The following is a 16,204-nucleotide window of genomic DNA, read 5'->3' as shown; positions in this document are numbered from 1 at the left end:
ATACCAATATGAAAAAAAAAACTAGAATATATTATGAAATGCTATAAATGTGTGTGAATTAATCTAATTCTTGAATTAGATTTTAAATAAACGTATATGAATAACAAATGAGCAAATACACCAAACATTCAATAGTAAAAATTTTAAAGCAGTAGAAATCATTACATCCTGAAAAATTGAAATTACCACTGATGAGATATGTACCATTTCATTATTGGTGTCAATTGGATGAAAATTATACCAATATACATTCGTTTTTCTTTTATCGAATCAATACGCATGGAAAATATTGATTTATCGATTTTTTTTAAGATTTCTCCTCTCAAATACAAATACAAATACAACGCCACAACAGGCAAAATGCCCAACGAGGTGGCTGATAAAAAGATGCCCATAAAAATATGGTTGTCATATGTTTCAAAAATACAGCAACCCAATTAAAAATGCAATTAACACAAATTACAAACGATGTAACAGAAAACGATGTAACAGAAAAAAAAAAATCTTCAAATGATTTGTGAATTCACCACATTATTTATTATTTTTGTTCCGAGTAAAAATATTCCGATAGTTTGATATTTCATTCCTTTTTTTGTGGTGTCTCTTCGGTGATATTCCAAACACTGATCAATCACATTGTGTCTCCGTCCGTCGAAAACTCATTTTTTTGTCGTTTCTTGTCTTTTTCCTCTCTCTCTCTCTGATTGAAGACATGTTTTCCTCTTTTCTCCTGTCCAATCGATTGTGGAAAAAAATTACAAAAAAGAAAAGAAAAAAGCCTGAGATGATGGTCGATGTGTTGGTTGGGCGCTCATCTCCATCAGCTGTTGCTCTCTGCAGGGGGTCTGACCCCCACAGAAACCATCATCTCTTTGTGTTGTTTTGCCCTGCCATTTCCTTCTGCTCCGAAAATTCAGACTGAATGATGATGCAAGAATGATGACTCCTCACTCCGAGCGAGCAACGCCTCGGAAAAAAGAAAAAAAATACTGAACAAAAGGTTCAGTTTCGGGATAAAAACTTTTGTTTTCTTCTATCACCTCAAAAACAATTCTTATACTGTATATTTTTTTAATTTTTATAGTTTGAAAAAATGTTTACTTTTTTAAAACAAAATAGTTAAAAAAAACATCAGTTTTTTAAAGAAATTCCTGATGTATATAATTTACTGTATTATATATATAGAAGTTTTTGACATATAACCCAAACATATTTTTCACCTATCAGTCAAGTTATCGTTGTACACATAAGTAGTACTGTATTTCTTAGATTATTTGCAGCGGAACTTTACGTTATGCGTCAATTTTTATTTAACAAAGCGCAACTTTCAAGGAAATTAATTATGAACGTTACTGTACCGTTCTATTATTCAAAAACCTTTCTTAGCATTTAGCAATAATTTTTATATTATTATATCAATTAAAAATTTGTCTTTACGCGAAGTTTGAATTTTTCCTGGAAAGAAGCGGTTCATAAAACAATAGTTTATTGCTAATATTTTTTCTAACTGCGGTGTTTGGTGCTTACGCCAGGGGCTCAAACAGGATCGACAGGGGACACAAAAAGCTTACAAGGGGGGGGGGGGCACAAAAAATTTTCTTCGAGAAATTGAGTTACCGCGCTTAAAAAAATTCAAATTAACAGAAAGTGGTTAATATAGCATGTAAAGGGTATAATTTTGTGTTTGATATTTCAATTTTTTTTTCCTGAAAAATACAGGGTTGTTTCAAAAAGAATCATTCGATTTAAAAAATCATAACTATTCAGCTTTTAATCCGTTTTGATCGAATAATGTATAGGTAGAAAGAGGGATACCTCGAGTTTCACGCAGTTGCCGATAATACCTTAGTGTTTAACTTCCTACCGCTCCGATTGAAGCAAGTTTTTTTTAATAATAAAATTTATTAACAATTTTGAGACACGTTTGTCTGTGTAAAGGGAAATCCCCCTGGCTGTCCCCGCATATCAGACGAAGCGCATCCGACAGAGTTTCGAACGTAGTTAATAGAAATCCACTCGCAGTGGATGCAAACATGCTAGCAACAGTTTGGGGCGAATTTGACTACCGTATAGACATATGCCGTGCATCCCAAGGTGGACATATTGAGCACCTCGAATTTGGTTTGTAAAAAAACTTTGATTAGCCATGTCATATAAAATTTATCTTAAGTGTCTATGTGTTCAGTATTTTTCGTAATATGGGGTGATTCTTTTTGAAACACGCTGTGTTACAATTTTTTTTTTAATTTTTGGTCGACTTGGGGGGGGGGGGGGCATGGGTCCCTTGAGAACCCCCTCTGGTTTACGCCCATACAGTGAATAGGCAAAGAAATATGGCACTACTACATATGGCACCTACTACCAAAATATGTATGATAATATCATTAAAATTGTGTGGTTATCGTCATTCCCCCGCAAACTATTTGGCCTGTACTGGTGTAGAATCTCCGATTGAAGCAAGTATTTTTTTTTAATAATAAAATTTATTTCATGCAATAAATAAAAGAATACGTTTAAATTTAGAAGAAAATATGCAATATTGTATCTTATTATTTCAGAACAAAAGCTGGAATGTAGATGGAAAAAAAAAGCTCACACACAATTCCCATTGAAATTTTTTCCTAGAACTACAAAAAAATTCTTGACATTACATTATCCTCTTTGGAACTAATTGTTCTAGCAAGTACTTGCATAACTAAAATCCCTGACATTAATTTTTTTAGCTTTTGTTAAGCTGCTTTGGTTGAAGGAAACTCGCGTTTTTAACTACGCATTCCGGTTCTTTACGCTTTTAATTATTATTATTCAAATAATGAGAAAAACGTAAAAATAATTCCTTAATTTTTTTTTTGCCGGAATACGAATAAAATAAAAAACAAAATTACGTAATTATGGTATTCATTTCCAGAGGATAATTTTTTTTAAATGTTTTCATGAGTTTAATGAACTGTCTTATGAATATTTTTTCCTCATTTTATGAGAAACTGACAAAATCGTGCTTAAGAGAAGAAATAAATATATATCTTTTTGTAAAAAATTTTGTTTGAAATTAGTGTTTTTTGAACTTCTTGAACAAACATCTTGAAACTTGACATATCTCGTGTTTTTTTTCATAGCTCGAAAAAAAAGAGAAAATAAATGACTTCCAACAATGATGGGGAAGAGAATAAAACGAAGATTGGGTGGTATTGTTAGTTTTTCAATTGTTCTCCCTGTTGTTTACGAGTTGAACTGGAGCTGTTTATCATGGTTCAATATTATGAAGTTCATTGCCATTATGTTGACGGGCTTGGAAAACAAAGCAATTCAAACAAACAATACGATTTTCTCGGATTAAGGGGTGGGGGCATCATGAATTTGAGTACCAACTGGATGTTTCTTCAACAACCAGCGGTCGGTATCATCAGGAGATATTACATGATTACTGATTACCAGTGCATTTTAAAGAAAAACTAAAAAAAGCTTGGTTTTTTTCTTTCAAACTTTATATAAATAAAGATGCAAAAAAATCTAATCAGCTCAAATAAAGATAAATACTTCATTAAATTCGGTTAAAATAACTTAAATACTTTTCAAAATCAATTAAAAAAAAACCATCAGGAATGTTTACGAGAAGCTCATTAATAGATGTTCTTCCATAAACAATTAAAACATTTGAAATAAATGAACTTCATATCATTCAACTGGATGGTTTCGGTAAGCTCTAAGAGACAATAAAAGTAATATACAATAAAGTCCTATACAAATAAATAGACATCATTGAAGCATTTTATAATATTTTTCTCATATCTCATTCTATCATAATTGCTCATTAACGCAAAAGAGTTTAGTTATAAGAGCTGAAATATGTTCTCGACTGTTTTCATTTTTTTCAAATACATTACAGGGTTTTTTCGAAACTTTTTGCTACATCGGCTTTCCTAAGTTACCAAGATATACACAAACCTTCTCCCCCCCCCCATGCCTTTTAGGGCAAGTCATAACGTATAGGCCTCACTTGGGCGCAGCCCGGAGTCCTCGTGTTCATAGAAGCCTCCATGACAAATGAAATCTGGTACAGTGATTTTCGAGAGTAAGGATGTAAATTGGTATGTCGTTAGTTCCAGCTAAGTAAGGGCCTCGTAACATCACTTGTTCCAGGGATGTATGATGTTGTAGAGATAGCCCTTTAAGCCTTATATTTATTCAAATAACACTTGACAAAAAACTTGTGTAGTTACTGTGTAGTTTTAGAAGTTTTGAATTTTTCGCGCCTTCTTAGTCAAAGTTTCAGTCTTTCCCCCCCCCCCCTCTCTCTAAGGCCTTAATAATAATAATACACTTTGACAACCCCTCTATTACACAACACCTTGAGGTTATATTATATTTATATTATAGGGGAGATCGCTGTACTTTTTTTACGACAGTTTTACTTCATGGGTGGAGATACGGGGGGGGGGCGTGGGGGGCATTGCCCCCCCCCCCCCGAGTCAAACGTGGAGTCGACTGATCTAATGTATATATGTATAGATGAATTGACATCATCATCGTGCCCCCCCCCCCCCCAGCAATAATGACCTTGCCCCCCCCCCAGACTTCCAAGTCAATCTCTGCCTATGTTTTACTTACGGACATATCAATTTAAAACTCAAAAACAGGTGGGAATGTAGGGTGGTGGCTCTTAGCGGATGTGAACTAGTGATAGGCAGTTGCTCACGGGAAACTAGCTCGTGGAAGACTCAAGGTAAGTAAATATGGTATTTTTACTCTGTTTTGAAGGTCAAAGAAAAATGCATATCACCTTTATTTTTTTTCTCTTCCTCTAATTTTACCAAATTTTTTTAGTCGTTTATTATCAAGGTTCTATTGATTATCAAGAGAAGCGTTGTAGCTTCGGACACTCTGAGGTGATGTACATTCGGACACCGAAAAACAAACCATATTGAACAAGTTTTTTCGGATAAAATAGGTAAAAGGAGTCGCTCAAAAGACAGGAATAGGACAAAGCTTTTCCTTAGTTCTTCAAACGACTCCGATTAAATAAAATAATTTTATCATCGTTATACCACATTTTATGATTTATTACGAATGGAGGAAGAAAGCGTGGAAAAACGGTTCATGGGCGTATAAAATAGTATATTATATTGGCAATAAATTGTAGGTCCCGGTCTAATTAGCTCTCGCGTGCAGAAAATGACCGTGGTGCGACAAAAATAATCAAATGATGAAAACTTTAGATTTTTAAAAAATATCACTTTATTTACAAACGTTTGGAGCGTAGCCTGAGCGTTTTATTAGGTGGGAATGTTTCCCAGTTACCGAGAAAAATTAAAATGTGAATTTTCTCCGTAGTTACAGCACCCCCCTCCCATCATAACAAATATCAAATATTGCCTATCATTGCCTCCCTGTAATATTTTATCAACCCTTTGACTACTAATGGTACATTGAAGTACCCTCTTTTTTTTTAACCCCCGTTACGTTTCTCAAGTATACGTCAGTGTTGGTACTTTAAAGTATGAAGACTGTATAACTATTTTACGATAAACCAGATGACAGCACAAGTGTGTGAGGTGACTAGTTTTTTAAATATGCTAATTAATAAAATTCAGTCGAACGTTTCACCTCCTGTAAGAGTGTTTACTGCATTACACAAAAATATAATGCAGTGAAACACCGCATTTACAAAGCGTTTACTAACAAATGTATAGAACAAATTATTATTTTCTTTGGTGGAAACATAAATAAATGCTCGTTCAACTGAAAATATTCAACATATTTGAATTGGCATTTTTTATTTTTATTTTAAGTGTTTAGTGTTGGGCCGAAACTTTCAAGTATTGGTTTCATTAATTCGTTTCGTACTAAATAATTTTTTTTGGAAACAAAAAAATGTGTTTTTGTTCTTTAATTGTAAAATGAACCACAGAAAAAATTTAGTGACGATTATTTCATTTTTTTCCATAATATAGTAGACAAAGGATTAATATTGGTGATTCGGAAGCGGAGAGTCACGATATTTTAGAGGTGCCAAGAGATACTTTGGAGATAACATTATTAAAAACAAGAAATTTGGACAGATTCCCAGCTGGTTTACGCGGAGCTTTAGGGGAGCCACTAAAGCAGTGTTTCCCAAAGTGCGCGTCGATGCTGCTAGGATCATCGCCGAACTTTGTCAGAAGCGTCACGGCCACCGACACGCTCCCGCCCCTTGACAGGGAGCAATGACTAAAATTGGCTAAAAAGCCTATAGAGCCTGGGCCGTGTTCGGTTTGGAAGAAAAGGGCATCGTCGCGAGGTAGAAATATTGATTTGTGTGCCTATTTATGCTTGAAAGTGTTCTTCTATAAGTGAAAATGCCAATTTAAGTCATTGTAGGGAACCATAAATTAGGCAAGGGAGCCTCGGTTGACGAAAGTTTGAAAACCACTGTACTACAGCGATCAAGCAAGGTGTCGCGAGATATATTTGGAATTTCAAACATATTTCCAAACATGGCATCAAAATGAAAATTTCTGCGATATCTCAGTAACATTGATTATTATTGAAATTAAATTAAAATATATGTATGACATAATTTTAAATTAGAGTAAATAAATTTGTAAAATTCTAAATTATTCGGAAGGTAAAAGTCAAAAATGTCTCTCACCTTTCACACGAAAGCGATTATATCAGCCAAAATAGTATCATATCAGAAAAATCGATCGATCGGTCACTCTCTGAAGATACTTTCATTGGATTCACAGCCTGAATGGATCATAAAAACCGGCCGACACCATCGCTATCCCAAGGTAGAAAAAGCAAATAGGGTGGCAAGGGGGGTCAGCAAAACATATAGGAAATGCCAGGACATAACATGATGCCACAGACAGAGAACGAGATTTAAAAAAAAACCGTATGTTTTTTTTTCCTGCCATTTCTCTTATTGTATTTCAAACAACCAATCGCAAACCCGTATTCACGGGTCACGTGGCGGATGTGACCTTATCATGAACCATTTTTTTAAATATGCACGAGAGGATCATTCCACTCTATCTAGTTAAGAACTTCCGGACCATCTCCTATAGAGATAGAGAGTTTTATGACGAAACGCAGAGAAAGTTTTTAATTTGCAACGTGTTTTTTTTTTCTTTTGGTCTGGGTCGAGCCCGCCGCTGTTCTATTTCGTTGCCCTTTTCCCACCGTAAATTAGACACTGGCGTAACAATTTTTTTTTTCGGATCTCAGTAACTAGATCACTTAATGAAGGTCATTGGGATTGTCATGTGTTGGTTGGGTTCGCCAGACATACAGTAGAGTCTGCAACTGTGAACTTGCTTTGCAGCAATGTTTTCGAAGAAATGCATTTGATCGTTACTACGCCGTGGCAATAATACTTAAGCATCCCTTCTCAGGGACGAGGGTGACAGGATCAGGGTTGTTCACAATTCGAAAAAATCATGATGCTGAAATCGGCTCTGTAGGGGGAATAACAATCTTGGCAAGAGGACTACTGAAAAAGATTCCCGAGGATTGTAAGAGTCTCTTGAAATAAAGGCCTTGGTGTTGGTACGAGTAATTTCTTCCATATATTTCCTTCAATGTTATTGGTTAGCAGCTTACAACAGTGGTTCTCGTTGTTTGGAAGCTCGCGGCCCGGTTGATTTCTTCTTTGTGAGTGGAAAGCCCGGTCACACACACGACTAATGGAAAATAAATGTAGAAAAATGAAACAAAAAACACTCGCGGTCCGGTTTGACTTTCTTTCAAACTCCAGCCAATCGCCGTGGGCACTTTACTACCGATCGAGTTGTACCGGAAGTGTAGGTATGTGTACCTAAAGTACCTAACCGTCTGAGTGCGTGTGTGAATTTTTAATGGTGCCATCTATATTACAAATTCTGAGTGAAGTATGATGTTTGAATGTATGTATTCTTGTAGGCCTGTTGCTCTCTGTGGCGAGACTTTTTAACGGGGAGATCGGCTAGCATTTGTGTCTCGAAGTTGGCAATCACAGAAAACCAATTTCAGCCGGCTACCATTGTGGCGGCAGTTGGGTTCGAACCCGGGTCCTTGCAATGCGTGTCTGTCACTCTGACCATCACGTTTGACATATAGCGGGGCCCGGTGGTCAAGAAATACTGGCTTACGAGCTTTTACAAGCTACCTGCAGACTTAAGCGGATACAGACTGTCCCAATGTGATTGGCGATTGTATAAGTGGACGGAGAAAAGTGGTGAGCGGATTTTTCACCCCCAACCTTCCGCCAGATCATACAAATTTTTGGGAGAAGTGGGGGCGGTCGTTTCTTCCGCCCTCTCTGTACCTGCCTATGCGCGCAGGGTACACATTTTCATTGTCTTGCGCAAGCGCAGCTTGAACAAGCAAAAATAATTATAAAATATAGCACATTATAAAATTAATTCAATCTTCATTATCAAAATACTTGAGGAAAATTCTCCCACACTCTCAAGCATGGTGCTTGTACAAAAAGATTGAACATGCTTGTCAAGCTTGCAGTTACGTGCGTAGCAGCCTTTATCAGCGTCAACTGCGAATCTAGAAGGCCGTGATTGGCCATAACAGGCGCCCATTTATCCAATTCTCTGTCTCGTTTATGTCAGCTCTTTGACTCGAGAGACTATTCGAGTTGATGATGGCCACGGTAACCTTTCTGAAGGTTCTTTTCTTGATGAGCCACAAGAACGAAAAACATTTTTTTCTGGATAGTATACCGAGGTGAACTCCGAAAGAAAATTCTACTTGCCTCCACCGAAAATCGCGAATAGTCCTCTTGCAAACCGGGCAGGCATGCTATCAATTTACACCACTGGAGACGCTACCAATCCTTCCTCATTCACGCACTATGGCGTCAGGCACCGAAATAGAGGCATACTGTCCTCCCCCCCACTTCAGAAAATTTCCCCAGGTGGCGGCAGTAGAAGAGAAAGTAAATCATCTCGTGGATGGTACGTGATGATGGATGTGACGAGGCGGGAAATCTGGAGGTTTAGATAGAAATAATGTACGGAAATTGTGTATGAATTCACGTGATTAATTTTACCACACAATTCGCCTTGTTTCTCGTAGATATACTAGTCCACTCTCGAATATAATTTCTAGTTATGGTTCTTGGCAGCACCCACACGACAATGGTGCGTAGAATAGATATGTTAGCTGAAAAGTATTATGTAAGATAGCGATTTTCAACGTTTTTGGCTCACGGAGCCCTTTTAGATAAAAATTTCCATGGCAGAGCCCCTGGACCTCGTTTTTGATTTATTTATTCATCAAATTTACAGATCCATTTCATTTTCTTCGAGCGGCCGCACGAAGGTCCCAGGAAGTGCACACGGACCACAGGTTAAGGACCGCTGATCTTGGGGTGTGAACATAGTGCATCCGTATTTCCGATTCCAGGAACCCACGTCGTCTCCGATTGGTTGAAAACCCGAATTTCAACTTTTTTTAGCTTGAAATTTGGAGTTTTAACCAATCGGAGACGATGCGGGTTTCCAGAATCGTAAATACGGATGCACTATTTCCACACCCCAAGGCACCATCTGGTTCCGCGGGACCTTGAAAGTTACTATAAGACTAAAGATGACACTTGCATCCCATCGGGAATAAGACAAAAAAAAAAAATTGTCCAATATATATATACAGTATATCAAGCAAAACGTAACACACACAAACTACACAGAACCATCATTAAACATGACAAGCAACAGATGGAGCCACCCCGTACACTTTTTTCACCATAATCGTTCACAAGATATCTTCCATGGGCTGCAGATAACCGATTTAATACTACGGGAAAGCCTTTCAATCATAACATGTTTGACTTGGAGGTTAAAACTGAATCGCGAACTGACGGAACCCGGCACAAATAACTCGCCCATAGATCAATTGGAAACGCAATATTCGAACTTGATCCCAAGTTTCACGCACAAGCGTCACGCGATAATCGATTGACCGATCCAGAGAAACGCACCCCCCTCTCGGTGTTGTTCCCTGATTAGAATAGCCAATCTCTCTCACACAACCTCCAGGAAATTCGATTATTATTCCGGTCGCGTTTATTGTATATCCCGGAGCTACCGCGTACATTGTATATGTACACAACTTCCTATTCTATACTGGAGCCCATGTGATCTGTTTTCCCAATCATTCGCAGTGGAATTAGGGTTGGGGGGGGGGGATGAGAGGAATAGCCATCAAAGACCAACAGAATCAGCAATGTCTCCACACTCTCACCACACAAACTTCCTCTTCCTGAATCTACCATCATCTCGTGATGGTCATTTCAAGACCTTCCTCACATTACCATCCCCCCGACGTGACGTCATTTCGGACATACAGATAGAGATTGCTGGTTGAAGAGAAATGGCTTCAGGGAGAAGGGTTGGGGTGGGGGTTGCCGATTCCCGGTTTTAGTTCCTGTCTTCCGTTCTCCGGAATAGTCAGCTGTCGAAAATTTATATCCATTGGAATCATTCCGATTCCGAGGAGTTTGTGGTAATTATCGGCGGGACTTGTTTGTCACTCTCGTTCCCCCTTCACACAATCGTTATAATTTGGTGGAAAACATACACTTAACGAGCTTGTTCGTGGTCGGGGCAGTAATGGCTCCTCGTGCAAGAGTCACAACGAGGTAATAAACTAGTTGTGGAAGCGAAAGGTCTCGTCATATTCCAGATAGGGATGCATAATTATCATCTATTCAAGAGAAAGAAAATATGCTACATTGTCTCTCTCTCTTTAGCGACTACAAGCCAGAGCTTCTCTTAACGCACGTGAGGTCCGGTGCAAAAAATAATAGCGGGGGTCAAGTGCGCCCCAACAATCTCGGGGCACCAAAAATGTTTAGTATCCCACTTTGCCCCGATTTTATGTTTTGTGGGGGGGGGGGGAGGAGAGGAGAATCGGCATCCATTATTTTCAAATATACAGGAATGCTAAGAAATGGCAATACAAAAACATTTTAAACACACGATTGAATGTAAATTAATACAAAAATTGATGAAAGTTATCACTGAAGGTAATTTTGAACCGATTAGAGAAACAATTCCCGAAACTGATGAAAAATTTAAAACTTCAGAAATTCAGAACTGATGATGAAAGAAATAATTTTTCAGAATTGATGATGAAAATAATTTCAAAACTGATAATGAAAAATATAATTTCAGCATTGATGAAAACTCAGAATTAACGGTGGAAAGCATTTCAGAATTGATGGAAATTTAAAATTGGTACAAATGAAAATTCCAAAATGTGTGAAAATTCAGAATTAACGGAAGAAATAATTCCACAGAATTGGTGAAAGCCTCCAATAATTGAGTGCGGGGCCAGGTGCGACCACACCTGTCGCATACTCCTAAGAGCGGCTGTGCTACAACCGGGCTTATTTTCCTGCCATGGCAATGGGAACGTCTACTTACATTGCAGTACGTCCAGTACTCAAAACAAATGTATTCAAATGAATAAAGTGCAGGGCCACCTTTAATATATGGGCCCAACCGGGAATAGCCTAGGGAATTAAATGCATAGGGGCCTCGTGATAAGGAGATCTGGCACTATAATTTTCGAAAGTAATTGTGTAAATAGGTATGCAGGTATTTCCAGAAAAATACGGGGCCTAAGAAAATCATTTCGCCCGTGGACCATGATGGTTTTAAGATGGACCTGGTAGGGTATCTTTGAATTCGCCAATCTTTACATATCTATGAACACCGAGTTATGTTAGATATATGCAGTACACTTCTTGTGACATAAGAGTTTAAAGCCGGGTTTCTTAACCCAGTGTATCCTAAGGGTCCTTTTCGGCAATAAAATTAATGTCCTTGACACATTTTGGCAATTCTGTTAAATCCACGGTCTCCTTTAAAGAGTAAAATATTCAGTAAATAATAGCGTAAAGACAACGAGTTAATCGTTTTCTCATCTAAGGTCATGCAACACCCCCCGCCCTGAAGTCTCTCCAGAGACTCCCAACGGGGTCCATGGACTCCTGGTTTGAAGAGTGACATTTCTTCAGGTCTCCCATTGCAAAAAACTGGTAACGAAGACATTGATGGCATAATTAATCATTTTGATCATTTGTCGCCCCACGGTCATTTTCTGCGCCCGAGGGCTGATTAAACCAGGACCTATAATTTATTGCCGAATCCTAACGGCAGGCTATTTTATACTCATCGAGAGGTTGGTGTGTAATTAAAAAGAATTATGGTGATAGACCTAGGTTATGGGTGTTAGGAAAAATTTCCAGATGTTCAAATTCGGAAGTTATATAGGCCGTAGTTGCTCTCGCCGTTTACCAAACGAACGAAGCAAGTTACATAGGCCGGGAATATATCCAGGGTGCATGGATAACAGGGTGTATGACATTTTACTGATGGTCCGTTGGGCCTAGAAGCATACTTCCAATTAGAGAAAGTATCCAAATAACATGTAGTACTCAGATATGGCATTCATGTAGCAAGGGTTTCTACAGTTATTAAAAAAAAAAAAAAAAAATTTTTTAAGAATGATACATCTAGGAAAATTTATCGAACCCACCCCTAATTCTCGGTTATTATGCATAATAACCGGATTCATCACATTTACCATAACATAGTATGCACCACCCCTTCTTCTAACCATGGCCCTTCGCTCTGTCTCAATGAGAAGATGTAAGCGGGCGATCGAAGATGGCCTGGGCCAAATGCCGAAAGTTGTATTGTTGTAGGCCTATTGCTCTCTGTGGCGTGACATTTTTAACGGAGAGATCTGCTCACATTTGCGCCTCAAAGTTTGAAACCGCAGGAAACCAACTTCAGCCCACCACCATTGTGGCGACGGTAAGGTACACATATAAATCACAGGGAAATATAGCAAATCCCCCCGACTTACGGACAGGATTCGTTCTGAGTAACCCGTGAATGGATTGTGACGCGAGACTGTTCCGTGAAAAGAAATATATTGTGACGTCAGTGATGCTGACTTTCTTATGAACTCGGTTATTTGTTAAAATGCAAATTTGAGCGTTGTTGGAAGCATTTAAGACGACTATATAATGCTGTTTGTTACTATAATACTTGATTTGCATCTAGAACTAACGCAGTCGTCATGTTAACTAGTCAACGTTTTTACATTTACAACTGCGGATTAAGTTCGTTTTGTAATTATGTTCTTAGTTTGAAGTAAACCTTCTCTTTCTTATTATAATAGAGTCGTAGAGTGTGACATGGTCACACTATCGTCTGTAAGGACGGTGTTACACCGTCTTCTAAAAGTCATATTTTATAAAATTAAACCAATAAGCTCATTGGTTGCATTTGCTCGAATGTAACCTATGAGCTTTATTGGTTGGATTTTTTTAGTTTCGTAAAAGGGATTTTATCAAACTTTTATATTGTAATACCGGCCTTATTAGTCGAAATCAAGCCAATTTCTGGTAAGAGACGAGAAACACAGAAGGGTCTTTTATTCTTAAAAAAAGCCAAATATTACCAAACCTTTCCGTTCATAACTTTAAAAATCCGTTAATTGAACGTGCGGCAAATGGCTGTGTGAAATATGAAATAAAAGATCTTATATAAATTTTTATAAAAATTAGTTTCTCATCACCACGCACTGAAAATTGAATAGATGCGTTGCTTCGTATTTCCGAGATAATTATGCAAATTCATCAGAGATTATTCGCGGTCATAAATACTAGAAGTACAACGACCCTGGCTGGGAATTATCTCTCTGGGCATTATTTATTATAATCGCGTTTTAATGGCAGTCTTGACCATTATCAGTTTTAATGCAGCTATAATCTCTTTCTCGGACGTTAAATCGAAACCCTCGGTAACTAGTCAGACCTGTCGACAACATGTGCCTTAGGCACCCGATATTGTCCAGGAATACTACAATGCTGTTGATTGACACTTCTTTTGAACTATAATAAGGTAATATATTTGGTGTCAAAATATTTTCAAATACCATGTAACCGGGGTAGCCCAACAGCTGGCCCTTGAGGTGATTTCACGACTAGGTAGAATTACTATGTATGAAATTGATTTTCTTATCATTATTTAAGCATCATTTTCAACAGCAGCCCCTAATTAACATACTATTTACATTCATTATTCGTAGTGACGACGGTAATTATCGACGCTCCTCATCGCACTGCCTTTTGGTACACACGCATTGATCTGAAATTTTTTATGGGCATTTTTACCTCATTTCTTTCCGCCACTTCGTTGCCTTTTTGTGGCCTCAGCATTTGTAGCTGAATGCATCATATTTGGTGTTCTGCTCACAGTGACGAAACGTTTTCGAAGTAGATGCCAACTCGAAATTACAACCGACAAACTGCTATTGATAACAGAGAAGGAGTCATCTCTAAATTTTGACATAGCAGGTTGGTGACATTCCACGTTGAAGCAGACTAAGTTTCTCAAACCAAAATACCGATACTCTGTTCCAAGAAAAGGTATTCTTATTACTTTATTACATGTATCGCAAATCTGATGCACGTACAGGAACACCAGGAAATGGTGAGTGTCTTGCATCTTTTTGCATATACAGCCAGTCTTTTCTTTCTTTCAAACCGAGCACAACTCAGGTATATCGCCATGGGCAATTTACTGCAGGTAGTCTTCTTGGTCCATGCGAAGCTAGTCCAGTTTTTCTTGGTATCATCACGGGTTTACCCATTCTGGATGGCTTGTACTGTTCACGAGACTGGCTTTTGACCAGCACCTCCTAGAGATATAAAGGCCTCCACGCGGGTTGCCAAGTTCATCAGTAAAGTCATTAAGACTACCTAGCAAGTTTGCTGCATTTTGAACCATAGCTTTCTATTTCGTTTCTTTTTATTTTGGCGTAGAATCTTCCCGACTGTCTCACAAATACCGCATTGTTATTGGATGTGGGGGCATATAAATTACAAATTCTGAGCCCGATCATTTCTTTTCCGAACAACGATGATACTAGCCGAGCAGGGAATTTCTTTCCCTGAATATTCCAAGGGAAAATGGACTACTTGCAGACATCACAAGCAGCGTGCGGTGGCCTTCTATCCCTAGGAGGTGCTGTTTTGACAGCACCTCATTGAAATGACTTTACATCCCAATAATGAAACCCCTCTCGAAGTCTACCGGTGCGTGAATCAATTTCTTCAATGTCTATTCGAATCGTGCGGCCGCACTTGTTGAATCAGGAGCGAGAGAGAAAAATAATTGCAGAAAAGCGTAGAAAAAAAAAGTTTTGCCTGTAAAATTTAAACTATGGATGTAATTTTTGATGCATTATATCTACTAGCTGGGAACCAGATAAGTAATGGATTTGTATCAATTTATGAAGAAGCTGGTTTAATGAAGCTCAGGATAGAATTTTAATGAATAAATTGTCAGTTTTTCACCATATTACTTACGGTGGACACAAATCTGCGAGTTTTCCGGTCTTATGCTATTTACTTGTGCGGCTTATACGGCAGAGTATTGTTCCTTTTTTGCGAGCTGCGATGCTGTAGCTGATCATTATATTGGCCCCTGAACAGTGAGAAGCCGGCTACCCCTGCCATATAATGTACAATAGTGAGGACAAGAACTTAAACGCAATAGTTAGAACATTGTGAGTTCAGAAAGGAATGGGTCACGATCTACAGATTCACTTTCGTTACGTTCCCGAAACTCGAAGAAGCAACATTGCCATCCCATCTCTTAAAAAAAAAAAGTATAAGAAAACAATTCCAGAAGCAAAGATGACTTTCTTACCTTTCGTTGTCGTAGAAAAAATAAGAGTGTTCTCGTAATAGAGTCACGTACTTGGACCAGAAATACTCCGAACGCGCACTATGTGTACTTTTACTTTTTTGTTGTTGCTGCTGCTGCTGGTATTCTTTCATGTTCCACGAGCAATTGGCGAAAGGAAGCTGTTATGCTATTTACTTGGGAAATTCCTCGGGTGGAAATAAAAATAAATAAATAACTAAAATGTGTACAAAAGGGAGATGCAGCCAATCTCTAACCTCGTTTGGGGATGTGCTTCTTCCAACACGTCGTCATCATCCTCATCACATCCGCCCGTGAAAAGTAGTTAACGGATACTACAAGGAAGAGAAGGCTTTTAAGGTAATAAGAGATTATTGACGTCCATAACGCGTAGGAAAAGCAATGAAACATCCTCTCCACGTGCCACAAAACACAGAATAAAAAAAAATGATAACGTCCGATGTGGCGAGTCTTCTTCAATAACGAGTTGTGCCTCCTCCTCA

At 38.1% G+C, this 16,204-nt stretch overlaps 1 protein-coding gene across 8 annotated transcripts in view; it reads right to left on the bottom strand.

Moving 5' to 3' along the window:
• Positions 1-16,204, bottom strand: part of LOC149088468 (uncharacterized) — a 100,959-nt gene that overhangs the window by 25,498 nt on the left and 59,257 nt on the right. Inside the window, exon 1 of one of the 8 annotated variants that reach the window (XM_089247573.1) lies at positions 15,705-15,837. The exons of 6 other annotated variants lie outside the window; for them this stretch is intronic. The gene's annotated coding sequence lies outside the window, so the exon portion shown is untranslated. Of the gene's footprint in view, positions 1-6,628; positions 6,859-15,704; positions 15,838-16,204 lie in introns of those variants that run through there. One more of the 8 variants, XM_089247576.1, reaches the window with a different exon arrangement.

This window comes from Pholcus phalangioides, unplaced genomic scaffold, assembly GCF_987345545.1.
Source record: "Pholcus phalangioides strain wild (caught in Gottingen) unplaced genomic scaffold, Ppha-v1.0 ptg000003l_1, whole genome shotgun sequence".
In the NCBI taxonomy this organism is placed as follows: domain Eukaryota; kingdom Metazoa; phylum Arthropoda; class Arachnida; order Araneae; family Pholcidae; genus Pholcus; species Pholcus phalangioides.
The sequence above is the reverse complement of the archived record's forward strand: the minus strand, read 5'-3'. Positions and strand labels throughout refer to the sequence as shown.